The sequence below is a fragment of the Parasteatoda tepidariorum genome, chromosome 6, assembly GCF_982258835.1.
Source record: "Parasteatoda tepidariorum strain Cologne lab strain chromosome 6, Ptep-v5.0, whole genome shotgun sequence".
Lineage (NCBI taxonomy): Eukaryota > Metazoa > Arthropoda > Arachnida > Araneae > Theridiidae > Parasteatoda > Parasteatoda tepidariorum.
The window spans coordinates 97353825-97373164 of NC_141760.1; the positions used below are offsets into that span (position 1 = coordinate 97353825).

General features: G+C 27.8%; 1 long non-coding RNA gene across 1 annotated transcript in view; it reads right to left on the minus strand.

Moving 5' to 3' along the window:
- LOC139425212 (uncharacterized) overlaps window positions 1–19340 on the minus strand; it is a 108497-nt gene that overhangs the window by 62954 nt on the left and 26203 nt on the right. Inside the window, exon 2 of the long non-coding RNA XR_011636489.2 lies at window positions 15061–15293. This is a non-coding gene — a long non-coding RNA (uncharacterized LOC139425212). The remainder of the gene's footprint in view (window positions 1–15060; window positions 15294–19340) is intronic.

The following is a 19340-nucleotide window of genomic DNA, read 5'->3' on the forward strand; positions in this document are numbered from 1 at the left end:
TATGAAATACTTATATAAGTGCTAATTATTAGATATATGAAATTATAGATATAATAAAATTATAACATGCTCAGACAAATGCATACAATATGGCTTTAATGTATGCATTATTGCATAAAATTAATAATAACATGCTTATACAGAAGTTTTTAAAAATATAACTGAATAATTTTAGACATGCTGGCTTTTTCAGTTCATTGAATGGAGGGGAAAAAAAAGTAGCAGTACATAATCGCATACAGAAACTTGATTCCTTCCTGCTTAGCTGCCAACCGTATAATTTTCACATTGTGGAGAACAAATTTCAATAAAAATACCAGTAGTGAGCAAGTTAAGCACACTCAAGCCAACAATAAGAAGGAAAAAAATAAATCAGATACATATATTCTTAGAAATAGTTGTGTGAATAAAAGAATCCTGTAGTGTCGTTTTCAAAACATGCTATTCAACAACAACTGTCAGCACATTTTCAGGGGGTCTCTAAGCCCCTTTGTGATTGTGTGACACTCAAACGTTCTTAAACTAACTTGTTTGGACTCGAAATAGTGTCGAACACCATGGGTGATGGGGATGTCTGTTGTTGTCCATTCAGTGGAGGAGGGTGTTATTGAAGGTATTTGACACTTTATGAGCTATACAACATATGGTGATTGTGTTGTGATAGGTAAGAAGTGTGAAATGGATTTAAGCAGAGTTGTTGGGGCTTTAAACAAATGATTTAATTCTGTTCCATTTCAATGTAATGTTTGATATTGTTATCCAAATATGCATACATCACATATTTGGAAGTTTGTTTGCATTTTTAATTTTTAAGAATTTAAATGGGTAAAGGGCGATTTCTCGGGGGAGGAGCCGTTGAAATATTATACAGTTGAAGTCGCTTATAGCGAGCGTGAAGGGACTTCAATATTTTCTCGTACAACAGAGTACTCGTAAAAAACTGGTTTACGAAAACAATTGCAAAAGTTCATACAAGCTTATTTAATTATAAATAAAATATTAACTTTATTTATTTGTTACTTCCGTATAGTACAAAAAAAAGTTGGTTATTTTGCAAACAGCTGCCTCATTTTCTCTTTGGGGTATTAATGTTTTTCGGATAAGACTCATGGCTCGAAGCATCCCCAACTCTGTTTTTGTAAAAATTTCACGTGTTTGGTAAATTTATGACCCATACTAACTTTCAATTGTGTTCAGAATTTTAAACAAATTTTTTTAAGTAGGGATTAGCGAACCTGGAGAAGTGGAAGTATGGAGAAATGTTATAAATCACAAAAATATTACTCGCTAAAACCGGTATTTGTTCGTTAAAACCGAGCTGATCTCCAATCGACTAAACAATTGTACTAACGAAGTAATTTCGATTTTTTCGATTATTTCAAGTTTTTGTTAAATCAGAGCTCGTTATAAAGGAGCTTAACTGTATTACGTGAGTACAGAGAAGTTATTCAGATTAATTCTTTTTTCCCGGCATGGTATTGTCTATTAAATAAAATTTTTATTCCAAAATTTCTTTGATTATTCTTCATTTTTAGATTTGTAATGAAATTTAATAATGAAATATTTTTAAACTCAGAATTAGCGGCTTTATTAAAATCGTTTTCAAATGTTCTGATAGATGAGATGAAAAAAAGATATTTAAAAATATTTTCTGACGTGTTTTTTGTATCCCTTCTCTAGAATATTTTACTTCAGCTTTTGGGAGTGGTTCCAAAGAATACAATATGTTGTTCTTCACAGTGAAATATTTATAGGAGTTTAAAGTTTTCCATTCGAAAATTCTACACGGTTATATCTGCATAGATATAATAGTGCTACGGCATTGCGAAACCGTAAACTACTAAAGTCAAACATCTTAATCAAAGACGAATTGAATTTTTTTTAAAAATTTAAAGAACATAATATGCTGTTCTTCACAGTTAAATATTTGAAAAAGTTTAAAGTTTTCTGTTCGAAAATTCTACGCGGTTAGATCCACATAGTATCATAATAGTGGTATTGCATTGCTAAACCGTAAGCTAATCAAGCTAAACATTTTAATCAAAAATGAATTTAAATGTTTAGAAAAACATTTAAGAACACAATATGTTGTTCTTCTCAATAAAATATTTATACGAGTAATAAGTTTTTCCTTTGAAAATTCTACACAGTTATATCTGCATAGATATCACGATAGTGCTATGGCATTACTAAACCGTACACTAATAAAGTTAAAGATTTTAATCCGAAACGAATTTAACTATTTAAGAACGTAATTTTTTTTGAATAGAATATCATGCAGTAAAACGTGGTATCTTAATTGAAAAAACTCGCCAAATGTTTTACAATAGTTCGCCAAGCCCATCAAAATGATAATTTTGCAAATAAATTCTCCCGAGAAGTCTATTTCCCGTGTAAAACTGGCTTAAGCTTTATTGGCCTCCAGTGAATTTCCCTTCACATTCCCACCCTGGCAACCCATTTATCGAAATGGCCACTTAGCGCTCTTAATTTATGCTAAATACATTCTCGCTCCAACGTCCTTTGAAAGGGAAGAGAGTAAAATATTGAATTAAAGAACATTTGGCGGGGGTGGGATTGCGAGGTATTGCGCCAGACGTGAATCAGCATTTTAAGTATCCTCCAGAGTATAGAAATTGTCCTCCTCTATGAATGTTTGTCACTTTATCCTTTTTTCGCCAATTATTTCTCAAGGCAGCGCTGATTTTAAGTATGTGTGGGTAGCTTTCGCAGAGTTAATTGGTTTTTCTGCACCCGTTAATATTCAGATTTATTCAAAAATGAAAATTTTTAGATGTGAGGAAAGTAATTTACACGCTGAAGATACTGTGAAAGCTGTTTTGACTGTTGCTTTTTCGGATGATTGCTTTTTTTTTCTTTCTTTCTTTCTAGAATCTTCCAGAAGAGTTATGCGAAATATTATGTTCGAGAAGTGTTTTAGTGGCGACATTAATATCTTAATCACACGAATCAGAATTGAAGACAAGTATAACTTTCTGGCAGACCCAAAAATAACTTATGGTTTTCACCAAATAAGGACATTTTAAGTGCTTATCCTTTATGGGTTTGATGTGGTAAAGATAAACACACAGATAGTTCAAATAGTTCGGTTAATGAAGTTGAAACTGTAATTCATTATGCAGATTTCTATTTACCATAAATTCTTTTAAGCATACGAAAAACATTGAAAGCACATTTTGGTAGAAAAAAAGGAGAGTAAATTACTCTCCTTTTTTTGAAAGGCTGAAAATACTGGGAAAGCTGCTTTGACTGTTGCTTTTTTCTTTCTTTCTAGAACCTTCTGGAAGAGTTATGCGAAATATTTTGTTCCAGAAATGTTTTAGTGGCGACATTAATATCTTAACCAAATGAATCAGAAATTGAAGATATGTATAAATTTCTTGTAAAACCAAAAGTAACACATAGTTTTTACTAAATAAGGACATTTTAAGTATTTGCCTTTTATAGGTTTAATGGGGGTAAAGATAAACATAAAGATAATCAAAATATCTTGATTAATATTGAAATTGTTGATAATTTCATTTGTGTTTTATTCACGTTGCTTTTTCTTTTCTTTAGTCTACATAGCACAAAGTATTACCCTTTCTTTCATTCGATTTTTGTTTATTATTTCGAGGGAATAATTTTTTGTGTGGAACAACAGTATAAATAAGCTCAAAACTATATATGCATTTCAAAAAAGTCCAGAAGGAATTTAGGAGTCATATTTAGGACGAATAAAAGAACCAATGGGGAATTGAAATAAAAATTTTCTCGTATTAGCCGCTTATCACGCATATCTAACATTTCAGCTCTATAAGCAAGTTAAACTTTTTTTTTATTGAAAGATCAAAAACTATTAAAAATAAGTAAATAAATAAATAAATAGACACAGAAAAAAATTAAAATTAAAAATAATCCAAATAAATATATAAATAAAAATTAAATTTAAAAAATAATTGAATAGAAATTATAGAAATTTATATAAACTAGTAAATACAAAACTCTCATTGAGTTGAATCATTCATTTAATCAGTCCAAAGAAGCATTATACACATTTGGAATAAGTTTATGGTGTTAATTATTATTCTTTATCAATTAAAAGTTGTTATGTCAATAAAAGATGAAACCAACCCATTTCTTTTCAAGACTACAGTAAGTGAACTCTCTTAATTCTATTACTACACTGATAAAAAAATGGGTCAAAACTACTTAAATATGGTAAAGTTTACCATCTGTTTGGAGTTCTCATAAAGCTCTATGAGAACTCCAAAAACCGTGGTAATTTTTATGGAAGAGCTTTGATTATAATTTTGTGGTAAAACCAACAATAAAATATGGTTTGATTACAAGTGATAAAATTTGGTAAATGTTTTAAATATGGTAATTTTTTCTTGATGCTTTAGAGCATGGCATAAAAACCATTCATTTTGTAATTCAGTTTTGTATTTTTTACTAAATGTGTGGTAACGAGAACTCTAATTTTGAAAATCAGAATTTCGATACTGAAATTATTAATCGCTAGCATTTGAATGGAAAAATTACAAAATGAATAATTTAAGCACATATATTTTGATTTTGTTAACCAAAATTATGTTTCTTTTTCTCCTTACTTTAACCAGAAATGTAGTTACCATACAGTATGTTAATATTACCAGAATTTTTTTTATGCGTGTAATATTTAAAATAATTTCCTCGATCTCTTTTTAAAAATGTGTGTTGGAATTTGGAAAAAAGTCAAAATTGAAACAAATATTGTAAACAAACAATATGGGATATTTCTGTAGAATGAATTTTGAAAAAAATCGTATGTTTTAAATTCAATTTCTCAGGAAATATTCGATCGATTTCGCTCAAATTATGTATTTTGTCATGTAAAATTACATACCTTAAAATAATGTAAAAATTTGTGCATCTTACAATTCGGAATTTCTTCGACTATTATAAAATAAAATAATGAAGAACACTAAATATTTGCTAAAGGTTATATTTTGCATGGAATTATCTTCAGATAAAAAAAAAATTATAATTGTAAAATTTTTATTTTATTTTATCGATTAAAGCGTTCACGAGTTTCGCAAAAAGTAAAATTAACATTAAGTAAAATTAACATTAAGTGGTTCAAACTTTGGACAGCTTCCCTGACCGAACTATTGGGGCCGTATTTCTCAGAATGTTGCTACTACTACGTCTTAGGGTGCAGCCGCTTTCTCGGAAATATAGCCCTAATCCAAAAAAAAAAAAAAAAAAAAAAAAAAAGAGTATGTTTTTTCAGCGAAAGTGTGCATTTGTGTCTGATTTCGTAACTTAAAAATCGTCTGCACTAGGTAATTATCTTATTTTGGGTCACCCCCTCAAATCATTAAGATTGAGTCCTAGAATGTAAAGATCCGATCATTAGATCAAAAGTTATTAAGAGTGGTTCGTTAATTTTTATTTTTTGTGCACTGTACATTGAGAAAAAGAATATCACCTTTAATAATTTTTGATATACTGATTTTCAGATGTACTTTAAGTAAATATTGGTTTAATGTTTTACCATACTATAGTATTGATATCTGGAGCAGTAATACCGTGTAAATTTACTAATAGATTGCTGCGAATCTATGTGAATTTTTTAATAGAGTATCATTAATAAAGTGCAAATTACTTAATCAAGTGCTAAATTTAGCGATCTTTACGTTGAAATTGAACCAGGGTGTCATGCAATCAAATCAATGAAGCCTGATTCAAATCTAAACCTGATTAAGGTTGCAGTAAGTTGAACGATATTACCAAGCTCCTCACTCATAGATCATGGTTACCCCCTTTTTCATGAAAAAATTTAAAGCAATTTTATATTATAAAAGGTTACAAAATTTAAAATATCAAAAAAAAAAAGTTTAAATTATAATTTGGGAATGAACTGAGATAGTTGAAAGTTGTTTTGCGCACAGAAAAATAATTTGTTTACAAGAAATAATTTTATTTGCAAATTTTTATTGTTTAATGCAAATAGTAGAAAATAATGGAATCTTAAACTTCATGAATTTTTACATCCTTTTTAGCTGAAGCCTAAATCTGAAATGTGAATAAAATCGGTTAAATAGTGACTGAAAAGTAAAATATCATGAATTTTTTTTCGGGTTAGCGAATGTTGAGAAACACCTAGTACAGTGAAAATTTTTCTTGAAATGTTGTAATTTTTTATTCAATACTTAAATTAGAAAAAATATTTAAAAAGCAAGCAAACAAAGAAGCATAGAAAAGCTTTAAAAAAAGTTTTTCCGTGGTGGGTGGAAATATAAAATTTTTCACTTTTTATATATGCTAAATGAAATTAATCGAAAAAAAAAAAAACTGGAATAAATTTTGAATGTTTTTTCTTTTCTTCTTTGGAACTAAAAATGCAAATTAAAGTTTTTTCTAAAATAATTTTAAGCAAAAATTAAATTTTAATAATTTTTTTTCAATGTAAGGATTATCGAAACTATTAAATTCTGACACTGTTATAAGCTAATGCAAAATTTTAAATCTGAAAGAAATCGGTTGAATAGACCCTGATAAAAAAATTTAATATAAGTCGTATTTTTTAAAAAAGATTTTTTCTTCTCGTGTTAGTAACTTAGAATTATTAAAATATTGAAGCATTTTGTGTTAAATATTTAACTTGTTTTTACTTAATTTAAATAAACCAATGAGAAACATTTTTTCTTTAAGAAAAAAAAAAGCTTATTTTTACTGTTAAAAATCTTTTTGCTTATGGTGAATGAAGTTCTATTTTTTTATTTACGCCACAAAAAATTTATGTAAGAAAAAGAAAATTCTCATTTTGATCTCAAATTCAAGGATTCGTGATGGAAAATGATATGGAATTGATTCTAAAAGTGAAATAAAAGCGCTTTTTCCCGTGTGAAATAACACCCTATTGTCTTATGGTTGGCTGGTTTTATTTATGCCGGAAATCAGCCATCAAAAAACATATTTCAATTTTGCAAAGTTTAACATACACTGCTATCTAAAGGTGAAGAGAAATCGTTTATCATAACAAAAGCGCTCTTTTCAAGATCTTCCCTGTCACTGAATTGCTTGTCAGTGGACTTGTAAATTCTCCAGAATACATATTCCGATGCGACTGTTTTTTCACTGAAATTTATGGTACCTTTGTCGTATTCACTTCTTATTCATGCTGGACGCATGGGAAATAAATTTAGTCATTTTTTGTACTTTTTCCTTTTTATCGATTTTCTGTTGTTGTTTTTTTTTTTAAATTTTAGAATTTGCATTCTTATATTTTTGGCAATTAATAATTAAAGAAACAGAAGATCGAGATCTTAAAATCTGTTTCATATCTTATACTATCTCGAATAGATATTCCGATTCTTCTGTTTTTGCTTGATATTTAGGGTACCTTTACCTTGTTCACTTTTAATTCATACGGAACGCATGGGAAATAAATTTAGTCATTTTTGTAATTTTTCCTTTTTATCGATTTTTTTTTTTTTTTTTTTGAAATTTCAGAATTTACACTCCACTGTTTTGGCAATTAATAATTAGAAAAACAGAAGGTCGAGATCTTATAATCAGTTTCATATCTTACACTATCCCGAATACATATTCCGATTCTTCTGTTTTTGCTTGATATTTAGGGTACCTTTACCTTGTTCACTTTTAATTTATGTTGAACGCATGACAAATAAATGTAAACATTTTTGGTACAAGTACTATTTTTTTGTCCATTTTCTTATTGAAATTTTAGCAATCCCATTTCTGTATTTTTGCTATTAATAACGAATGGAATAGAAATTGAGATCTCAAAATCAGCCTTAAACTTTCCCGAATACATATTTCGATGCAACTATCTTTTCCCTGATATTTATGTTACCTTTGTCGTATGTTCCCTTTTTCACATACTGCACATAGAGGAAATAAATTTATACATTTTGACAGTTTTATACTTGTATGTTTTCTTTTTTTTTAGAAAAATAATTCAGATTTCATATTTTTTTATTTTGGCTATTTGTAATTAATGGAAGAGAATTTGAAATCTTAAATTCGGCTTCATTTGAATTTTCACAATACATATTTCAATACAACTGTTTCCCGTTTCCTCCCGGTGTAATTTATTGTTACTTTGTCTCATTCATTTTTGTTCATATTGGATGCATAGAAAATAAATTTAGCCATTTTTTTTTTCTTTTTGAAAATTTAGAGTCTACATTTCTACACTATCGCTATTAATAGCTACCGTAAAATAAATTGAGACCTTAATTTCAAGTTCGTGATTTAAATTCTTTTGAAGATATTGCTTTTGCCTCTTAAATTTATAATAATTTTGTTGCCTGCCCCTTTATTCATGCTGGGCGAAAGGAAATAAATTTAAGCAATTCTGTACTTTTTAGTTTTCACTGATTTTTTCCATGTTAAGAATTCTTACTTTTATATTTTGGCTATAACTAATTGAACAGAAATAGAGATCTTAAGTTTAGCAGTTTCATCTCTTAAACTCCTCGGAAATAGTTATTTCAATGGATCTTTCTTTCAATGTTTCCGATTTCTTTATTTTTTTGTACTATTTCATTTTTAACAAATTTAGTACTTACTATTTCATATTTTTTAATATTAATATTTAATGTAGGATAAATTAAATTTAAATTCCCCTTAAAAAATTATTCATTTAACTAAATTTATCTTAAATTTAAATTCACCTTTAAAAATATATTCATATACATCATGTATAAATTCACCAGACTACGGATTCCGGCGTGTCTGTTTTTGATTGAAATATAGGACACTTTAATTTATTATGCTTTATTCTTGTTGGACACATATAAAATAAATTTTGACATTTAGAAGCTTTTTTTTTATTTTTAAATTTAGTGTTGTTGGTAATATATTTTAGCAATTAATAATTAATGGGAGAGATATTGTGATTTTAAATTCAGCTTCACCTTTAAATATTTAATCATTCCTTACTATAAAAAGTTTATCTACATGATTTAATAAAGCAATTGGTATCAAATATAAAATAAATACTGAAATTTTAGTTATTATTATTATTTTAACAAATGGTCCAACTTTATTTTTTATTTATAAACCAATTTTTTAAAACTGCTTGCATTATTTTTTGTAGCTATTGTGCCACAAGCATACAAAAAAAAAAAAAAAAAAAAAATGCACTAAAACTAAATTTCTTTCAAAATTAAAAAAAAAGAAAAAAAATTAAAATTTTAAAATTTGATATTTCTGGCTTTTGAATTTATGGAAAATAAAAAAATGGTTTAATGATAAAAATGTGATAAAAAAAGGCAATGATAAAATGATAATAAAACAGGATTCAATGATAAAAACGTTAGGTTTATTTTGAACAAAATAAAATTTAGTTATTTTTTTTCCGGAACTTTGTTAGCGCTTATCATGCTTTAAGAATTTCCAACATTAATATTGCAAAATATTCATTTTTATCGTACTTTTAAAAATTTAAAAAAATATCCCAAAATGTTTTAGAAATTAAGAAGCTACCAAAGCAAAAATAATCATACTCTAATCAAATCTAACTTTTATAAAGTTATGCTTATTCTTCTTATTTTCATTTATTTATTAATTTTTTAATTTTTTTTATCTATTTATTTTTGTGTTTTTGAAAGAGATCGTTAAATAGAAAAGAGGAAAAAACACGAAAAATAAGACGGGGGGGGGGGAAGCTTTCAAAGTTTTAACAATACTTGAACTATAATATGAGGATCTCTAAATCTTATCTCATTTTCAGATAAAAGTACAATCTAATTTTTTTTCGTTATTTGAAAAATAAATTAATAGTACAAATAAAATTAAAACTAAACAATTTTTTAAATTGTTAGCCAATAATAAATTATTGAAATAAACAATTTTAAATTGAAATAAATGGTATTTAATAGAAAAACTTACTGAAACAAAACAATCATTATTCTTTTAAAAAAACAGCATATATGAATAACAATAATATTGAAGAAAATTATAATTATTGAATCTGCGTAAGCATAATTAAAACATAATATAAAATATTTTGCTTGTTGATATCAATTACACGCTTTTAACGTTTCTTTTCTTCCCAACTTATAGCTCAGTTTGTTTCAGATTTTCATTGCTTGAAGAATTTTTTCCTTCTCAGAAACTTCTAAACATGTACGTTTATGCTTTCATATTCATGGCAACTCGCACGCTGTTAAAATTGAAGTCACGAAAGTATATATATAAGGGACGCAAACTAACATTTCATGGAACAACTAATAATAGTGTAGTGTATCTACCACTACAAAAATATAATATCAATTAACTAGTATATATAGCATGTTAACTCGTTTCTATGGTGGGGTAGCTTTTCATAGATGAACGTTGACATTGTCGATATCTACTCTCCTCACACTGGTGACCTTCGGACGTGATACGAACACGCCTACCTTGGTAGAAACGCCCACTACGATTTGAACACACCTACTTCGATGGATGGTCCACACTGAACAGTTGACTTGCTACTTGTGACTGCGACATTATCCGCCTCCTCACGCTGTTGCGACTCAGTCTCGATCACGCGCAACGTCATGCACATCACACGCAACAGCATACATACACTCGACTGCTAATGGCAACACAGGAGCAACCACAACCGTGAACTTAATACAGCTCCCACAAACAACACTAAAAAAGTATGGTGATCTTAATACAGCTCTCTCGGCTTCTCACAAAAACAGCAATGAATCAACTAGTGGTATCCGTTCAACGAATTCTATCACAGATAAAATTCTGGTGGGGGATAACTGTAGTGTATCTACCACTATAAAAATATAATATCAATTAACTAGTATAACATGTTAACTCGATTCTATGTTGGGGTACCTTTACATAGATGAAGGTTGATATGGTCGATAACTACTCACTTCCCACAACAGCATTTTCGAAATCTAATCAATCTCAATTGAGGAAAGCGGGACTGAAATCATCAAAGCCAGTTAGATTCCCATATGAAACTTGAAGATGTTTCTAAGAATCAATTTTTAACCCTTCTCAGTACTCTCCGTCAATCAAGCAGATTTATTTTTATTTATTCATTTACTTATTGTATTAAATATAACTTTCCTTGTTCAAGTTTCGTAAGAATTTGATAATGTTTTTCTTTGTTTAAATATTATTGTAGCGACTCTTTATCTTTGCCTCGTTTGGATTTTCATAAATATTTTAAAAATATGTGTTAACGGTTGTCATTACGTGTTTTTTTAAATTATTTTTCGGCTCAAATATAACAAAATCACAAAAACTCGTAGAAAAAAATTGGGAAACACGTCATATTAACCTAAACTGTGTATGATATTTGTCTATAAGATAGTAGTTTGTAGACAAGATAACCTATAGTTTAAGCTACATTAAATATATTGCGAGTTTCAATGTTTTGAAATAATAGCTACTTCTTATTAATAAATAAAGCATTTTTACAATTATTTGACTAAGTTTTCCCTGTGAAAAAAATTAGCATGAAACGTAAATATTTTAAAATTTTTTATCCCTTTTAATAAATTTATAATGAGCGATATAAAATATTCCTTCGAAAATAAAAGCAATCTTCACTTTATTGTTTAAAAAATTAAATTTTTTTGTTGCAAGTTTTATCGCACTGTTTATTTGTTATAAATTATTAATGAAAGCGAAAATTATTAAAATTATAAAATAGAATGTTATTGAAAAAAATGGAAGAAAAAAATTAAAATTTAGATAAAAATTATAGTTTTATTTACTTATTTATTTATCATTATTTTTTATTTTTTCGAGAAAGAATAAATTTATAAATAGACAGATAAAATAAAAAAAGAATGAAAAAGCTGTTTCAAATGAAGACAGCTTTCTAAATTTATCACAAAATATTTTTTATAGGTTTATTATAAAGGCTATTTTCCTGAATTTCCTCGACAACCATGAACAACAAAAATGATTTTTTATTAGGCACTGAAAACAAAATTGTTTTTAATAGTAAAGACGCTAAGCTTATAACAATCTTTGTTTTCGAAACAATTCTTCTACATAAAAAAGCTCGTCTCAATTGATTTTCATGTTTTTTAGAGAGTATATTCTGACATAACTTGTCTTGCTCAAATTTCAGGAACTTCCATTTATAAAAATATTTTTGTAAAAACATTCATATAATACATTTTATTATAAATAAGTTCATATATATTAAAAAAAAGGAAAGCTTTTAGCAGTTATGAAGGGGTAAAAAAGCATAGATTTTCGAAAATGCAAGATCTTCAAAAGTTTTGAATCTTCAAAAAAGTGTGTAATATTTTTTTTTTCATCATAGCAATTAATTTTTTTAAAAACTACTTCATAATTTTTGTTTTTTACTTTTTCATGTTTACTATCAATCTCTTTTTTTTTTTTAAATTTCTAACAAAATTTTTTCTAAGAATAGTTTTCCAAAAATATTTTATGACTTTATTTTTTTATTTTTCTGTTCAATTTAGTATGTAAGTTTAATAAAAAAAAAAAATTCCTGACCGATAGTAGATAGCCTCATTCAAAGCCTCAACAGGCACTTTAGATTCAGTGCAGTTTTAAAAACAGTGAAGCTTTACAAGTAAGAGGCTGATGCATTTTTTACATATTTTCCCCTTATTTATTAATCAATTAATTAAACAAATGGCTAATAATTGATTATTATCATTTAACTAATCAACTATTAATCAATTAATTAACCAATTGATTATTTAATTGATTAATGCAATTATTAATTAATTAAGTGCTTAATTTAATCAATTGGATATCTGCGGCAACAAAAGTGAAAAGGATAATTGAATAAAAACATCAGAAGTGCAAGCAATTAGTAGATTGGTAGATTGCTAAATGGCGACAGATCCAGTTCAGCCTTGTAGTGTGAATATTTCTATGAAGGGCCTCCTTACAGCTTATTATAGATACTCTTGTTGTGAAGATGCTTGATACTTTGGATATCAGTATTGTTCTGGATGTTATACACCATTTAGTTATTTTCCACTGCAGGTATGAGCCATTGAGAAGCAGTTGTGTATACGCTACTAGCTACTAATATTACATAGCATACTAAATTATTTCAAAGGTACGTGAAACCCAAAATTTTATTTCCCGGGAGAAAGGCGAAAATAAAAAACAAAAAAATTATTTAAGTGTATTTTTGGTGATATTTATATATTAAAGCGTATTTTCAGCAAAAAAATATTAAAATGACTTTTATAATTAAATATTTTAATTTTTTTTAAATAAATAAATTTTTTTAAAAAGGATGCTAGTTTTTCAATTTTTAAAATACCAGCTAAAAAGTTTTTCTCATTATCACGTTGATACAAATGCGAACAAAACTGGGCATATATTTTATTGTGCAGTGATGAGTATTTTTCTATTTTATTTATTTATTTTTTTTAAAAATTTAGTTTTTGTCTGAACTTTTCTAAAAAAATAGGTTTTTCCCCCAAATTTTATGTTTGATATTTTTTTAAAAGGTTTCAAAGACTCCAGACCTTGCCAAATTTTGTTTTGTCTATATATCTGTGCACATTAAAAAAAATTTCAAAGCTCTAACTTTAATAAATAAAATTCATTATGCTTTTATATACAAGAAAACGTTAAAAAATGACAGTGAGAAAAACAAGTTTAAATATTATTTTTGTGAATAGTTATCCTTTTAAATTCTGAATCTCTATTTAACTTATAATTGACATAGTTCCTGAATTAATTTAAAAAAATATAAATTTCAAATATTTACATACATGTAGATATTTGAACATATTGTACACACATGTAAAACAAAGATGTAGGAGCTTTCTGCATTGTTACGCATCCATAAACAAGCCGTAATGAGCAGTGATTTATTTAGTTCAGAGGTTGCTAATAATAAAAATCAGGTAATAGTAGAAAATATATTGTACATCGAGCGATATTAATTTAAAATAGTACTACAGAAAATAGCAATATATTGGTTTCTTGATGGTACTTATTCATAGTCACTGGTGATTTTTTTAAAAATTTTGCTTTCGTATTTTTAATAGGTCAGTCTGATAATGTAGTATCAGAAACCCAAATTGCTGTGAATGATATATATTCATAAATAAGTTTTTATTAAAATTAAAAAAAATTATTAAAATCGTTATCATTCAACTATTTAGCCGATTTTCTTTACTATAGAAAGTTTCGAATACCGTTAAAGAATTTAACGAAAAATGAGTTAATAGGGTCTGATTTATTAAAAGGCCTGAGAGGTCCGGTACTTACATGGCTGGGCTCTTCCTAAATGTTACAAATATTTTTTTGTGAGTGTATTTTTCTCTAAGAATTGTCTATTAGAAAATAAATATGTATAAGCATTAGTGAAATAAATATAAGCATGAATTTTCAAATTTATTATAATTTATTTATGTTATAAAATGTTTAAAAACATATTGTAAATGAACAACATATAAATTTGAGGATCGATTAAACTCTCAACAGTTTTGTGCTTAAAGTTCTCGGATTTCTAAATCTGGTCGTTAATTACTAAAAAATGTGTAATGCGAGAAATTTATTTTGTAATTAAAAATTTTATAACTGGAAATATATTTTATAATTAAAAGTATATTTTACAATTAGAAACATATTTTATAATTAGCAATATATCAATTTATATTTGTGTAAAAAAATTCTGGAAAATTAATAAAATTATAAGAGATTCGATTTAATTTATACTTATGATAAAGAGATTATAATAAAGAGATATTATCTCTCTTATTTTTTAAAACTTAAAAACTTTGCTTTCAATATTATTTTTCATAATGTTTGACCGATAAGAAGTATTATTAAACAGGAATAAAAATAATTCATCACGTTCATTCTTCAAAGTAGTTGAACTAATTATAATCTTTATTTCATTAAATACTCATCAATCTAAAAATCAAAGCTTAAATAAGTACATTCAATTTACGTACGAAATTACATTGCGCTTGGTTGAATACCGTAGATAATTAGACATAATCACTAGTCCTTTTGAACACAATGAATGATTTAGGAATTACGAGTTCGAAAAATTAGATAACAAGTGTTTCTTACCTGTTTAGTAGAACTTGTTTTATTGCTTCGTGAACATAGCATCTTCATACACACTCAGTATTAAAATCTTGGTTGTGTTTAAGTGTTTCATCCTAATCCCGATAGATGGCAGTGAATTCCTACCGATGGAGTAAGGAGAAAATTCTCCCTGGTTCCTGAAAACCTCGTGAGTTTTCAACCAAATGGCTGTTTTTCGTATCCACATTCAAACATATCAAAAACGTTCTTCTTTTCTATAAAGAAATGGAGAGTCATAAAAGAAAAATAAGAAAGAGAAAATTGTTATTCAAAGATTAAAAAAGAATAACTGTTTATTGCTCGACATTTTTTTCATTTGATTTTTTTTAAATAAATGAAATAAACAACAATAATAATAAGAAGAATAAGAAAATTAAACGTTTTAATAGTTATTACGTTCGCTATTAACAGTTACAAGAATGAACAAATTAGTTTTTCTTAAAAAAAGAAAACAGCGCTGGTTTTTTATTTATAAAATTTCTCTCTGGTTCACTTATTGCTCGACATTTGTTTTCATTTGATTTTTTTTAAATAAATGAAATAAACAACAATAATAATAAGAAGAATAAGAAAATTAAACGTTTTAATAGTTATTACGTTCGCTATTAACAGTTACAAGAATGAACAAATTAGTTTTTCTTAAAAAAAGAAAACAGCGCTGGTTTTTTATTTATAAAATTTCTCTCTGGTTCACTTATTGCTCGACATTTGTTTTCATTTGATTTTTTTTAAATAAATGAAATAAACAACAATAATAATAAGAAGAATAAGAAAATTAAACGTTTTAATAGTTATTACGTTCGCTATTAACAGTTACAAGAATGAACAAATTAGTTTTTCTTAAAAAAAGAAAACAGCGCTGGTTTTTTATTTATAAAATTTCTCACTTACAAATTTCTCTCAAATTTCTTAATTATAGTATTATTTAAAGTTTGCGTTTTGTTATTCAAATTACACTAAGCTGAATAAGTTACAATAAGCAAAGGAAGGCAAAACTCTAAAAACAGTTTATATATTCCTAATAACATATTTCGAAAAAAATATTTTTAATCAATACAAATTTCCCATCAATATATTTCAAAATTTCAAATTATAATGCCATGGCCATTATGGCATAATCTGGGTTAGGGCATATTTCTGTTGTACTATTTGTTGGTGTTTTCATGAAATCATATAATTTCCCATATTTTTTTTAATTGCTTTTAAAATTACAAGAATGTGGCGATAAAAGTTATTCCAAATCTGCTACTTGGATTTGAATATTCTTTAAGCGAATGCATAATATAAATATTCTAGAAGGTTGAAATGAAAATTGCATTTCAATTTATAAGAATTTTTCTTAATTTTTTTATTTTTTTATTACCGTCGTTGAATAACCGACCCAATTTGTGTTCAACTCCGCAGCCCTGTAAGTTTGAACCAATCCAGAAGACAGGAAACTCCTGGAACAGTACCAACAGAGGTATGATTTGTTATAGGAGCATGGAGGACTTTGTGACTCGACAGATTTAACGTGCATCAGTTACCATTTACTTCACGGAGAGTCATCGGTCGGCGGGGATCGAACCCACGATCTCTTGGACATGAGCCCAGTGCCCTACCAATCAAACTATCCTGGCCATTGACTGTTTATGAGATTTTATTTTATTTTATAACCGTCATTGAAGAACCGACCCAATTAAATGGGTTTGCGACTACTAATGTTCAACTCCATAGCCTTGCAATTTTGAATTCAATTCAGAAGACAAGGGAACTCCTGGATCGAGTATTGGGAGAAATTTGCTTTCGTGGAGGATTTTTTGATGGAAATAACCCGCATTTGCGTTACATGGAGAGGAAAACCACGAGAACCACCCACGGATAGCCTGACGGCAAGGGGATTCTAACCCATGATCTGTCTACCACTGAGGATATTTCACGTCAGCACTGTGGGTGATGCAAGCAGGGTACGGAATTCGTATCGACTGGCATTCGAACCCAGTTCGCCTCATTAGAAGGCGAACCCTCTATTCCCTGCGCCATCATGGCTCAATTTATGAGATATAATAAATTTTACCAGCAAACATAAATTTCACCAGCTTTGTACAAAAAATATTCTAAAAAGAAAAAACTGTTCAACGCCAATAATAATTATAATGATAATAAAAAATAGATTCAATTCTATTCCGTAACGGAGTCAACCAATCAAATCAAGTTAAAAAGTACTTAGGGCGTCTGATCACGTGCTGATTTTTAAACATGAATCTAACTCGACTAACTAGTTGCGTAGTACAGGTTACTAAAGATAAAAACAAGACAAGTGAAATTCTAGTTAATTTTAAACTAAGATCAGCGCATAATCAAACAGAATATGCATATTGAATTTTACATAAAATATAAGCAGGACAAGTAAGATTAAGATATGCTTTAGATTTAAAATCAGCATGATCAGGTACACAATGGATATTTCAATGTCTTCGATGCAATTCAGTTTATGAATTAAGGTGTTTGCTTTGAGGAATATTCATGCCAAGTAATGAATTTGAAATAAATTTTAACTTCATACTCTTGTATTTTTAAACCCAATTTAGAATAACAAGGGATTGATCGTCCATTTTAAGAAAATAAGAGTTTTTAAAATTGTTGTTATTTTTTTGTTGGTGTAATCTGTAACGAATAATTAATTCATAAATTGACTTGCATCGAGGAAGTTGAAATATGCATTGCGTATCTGATCATGCTGATTTTAAACACAAATGACGCCTTAATTTTACTTGCCTTGCTTGTATTTTATGTAAAATTCACGAATATCCAGAAAACTAAAATACGGTGGGTTTATTTGATTATGTGGTGATATTAAACATAAATCTGATTTGATTTTCCTTGACTTATTTCTATTTTTTCTAAAATTGAATTGTATTGAGAAGATTAAAATATTGTATAGAGAAGATTAAAATATGCAATGTGTGCTTTATTATGTGCTGATTTTAAACATAAATCCAACCTTAAGTAAACTTTCCTTGATTTTACGTTTTTCAAAAACTCAATATATCGAAAAGCTAAATTGTACGTAGAATTATAAGCCAATCTAAAACATAAATTTGACCTGAATTTTACTTGTTTTGCTTTAACGTTTTTCAGAAATTTAATTATATTGATAAAGTTAAACATGAACAATGTGTAACTGATTTTGTGTTGATTTTAAACATAACTCTAACCTTCATTTCACTTTCCTTGTTTTTATGTTTATGCAACCTGTACTACGCAACAACCATTTGAACGAAAAACATGGCTATCAGATTACCAATCTTTTGTGCAAACGCAGTCGCAAACAGGTCATTTCTATCTAATGCAGGCTTCTTCATCCTCCCCGTATGGCGAGATTTCTCACTTTGGGATATTTTAGGCCCATTGTTTATTCAGGTGGGCCCCCGGTAGGCCCTCTCACTGCCCTTCCCTGCAGATCTTGAAGTTTGCAAACACGGACTGGTATGCGGATCATGCTGCGAGAAGGCTACTCGATCAACAAGATTAAGAAATTTCGGATGCTTAGAGTTACTTAGTCAATGTTATTTTTTGTACATTAGATAATTTTTTCTTCACTTCTGATGTGTAATTCGTAGATCCTTAAGAAAAAGTTAAGGTGTTTTTTCCTGCTGAAATAATCTGTTTTCTTTTTCGTAAGCATAATTGACACCTTGACTCGTAGATGAGCTGTTTAAGTGGTTAAATTTGGCGATGATCCTGTCTAGGAAGAGGATTAGACTTTTTGAGGGAGAGTTAGCCAACGGCTTTTTCTTATTTTTATTCTGAATAAAATAATTTTGCGGTTTTTGCGTTGGTGTTTTGTTAAAATCATCAGAAATAATATTTATTGCCGGACTGGAAAATAAGTCGTAATCGCTAATGTTATTTTGTTTCAGGAATTTTGGAGAGAGGACATTTAAGTATATTGAGGTTCATACACTACTGAAATGAGGAGTTAATAAGGAAATTATTTATTAAAACTGAAAAATGGATGTATTAAAAAAGTATTTTAAAATTGTTTTTATCTTTGGAAACTATTAGATTGTAAGTCTGTAATAGAAAAAAAAGGAAAGAAAAACGATGATTAGAATTTTTTTGCAGTAAATAATTCTGAAATGTTATAATACGAGAAAGAAAGGAAACGGAAATTTAATTACGTCCATAAATATTAATAAGAATGCAAATCTTGTCCATGTTTACGACTGCTAATAGTTTACGTCAATAAACTAAGAACGGCTATTTCGTAATAAATTTGT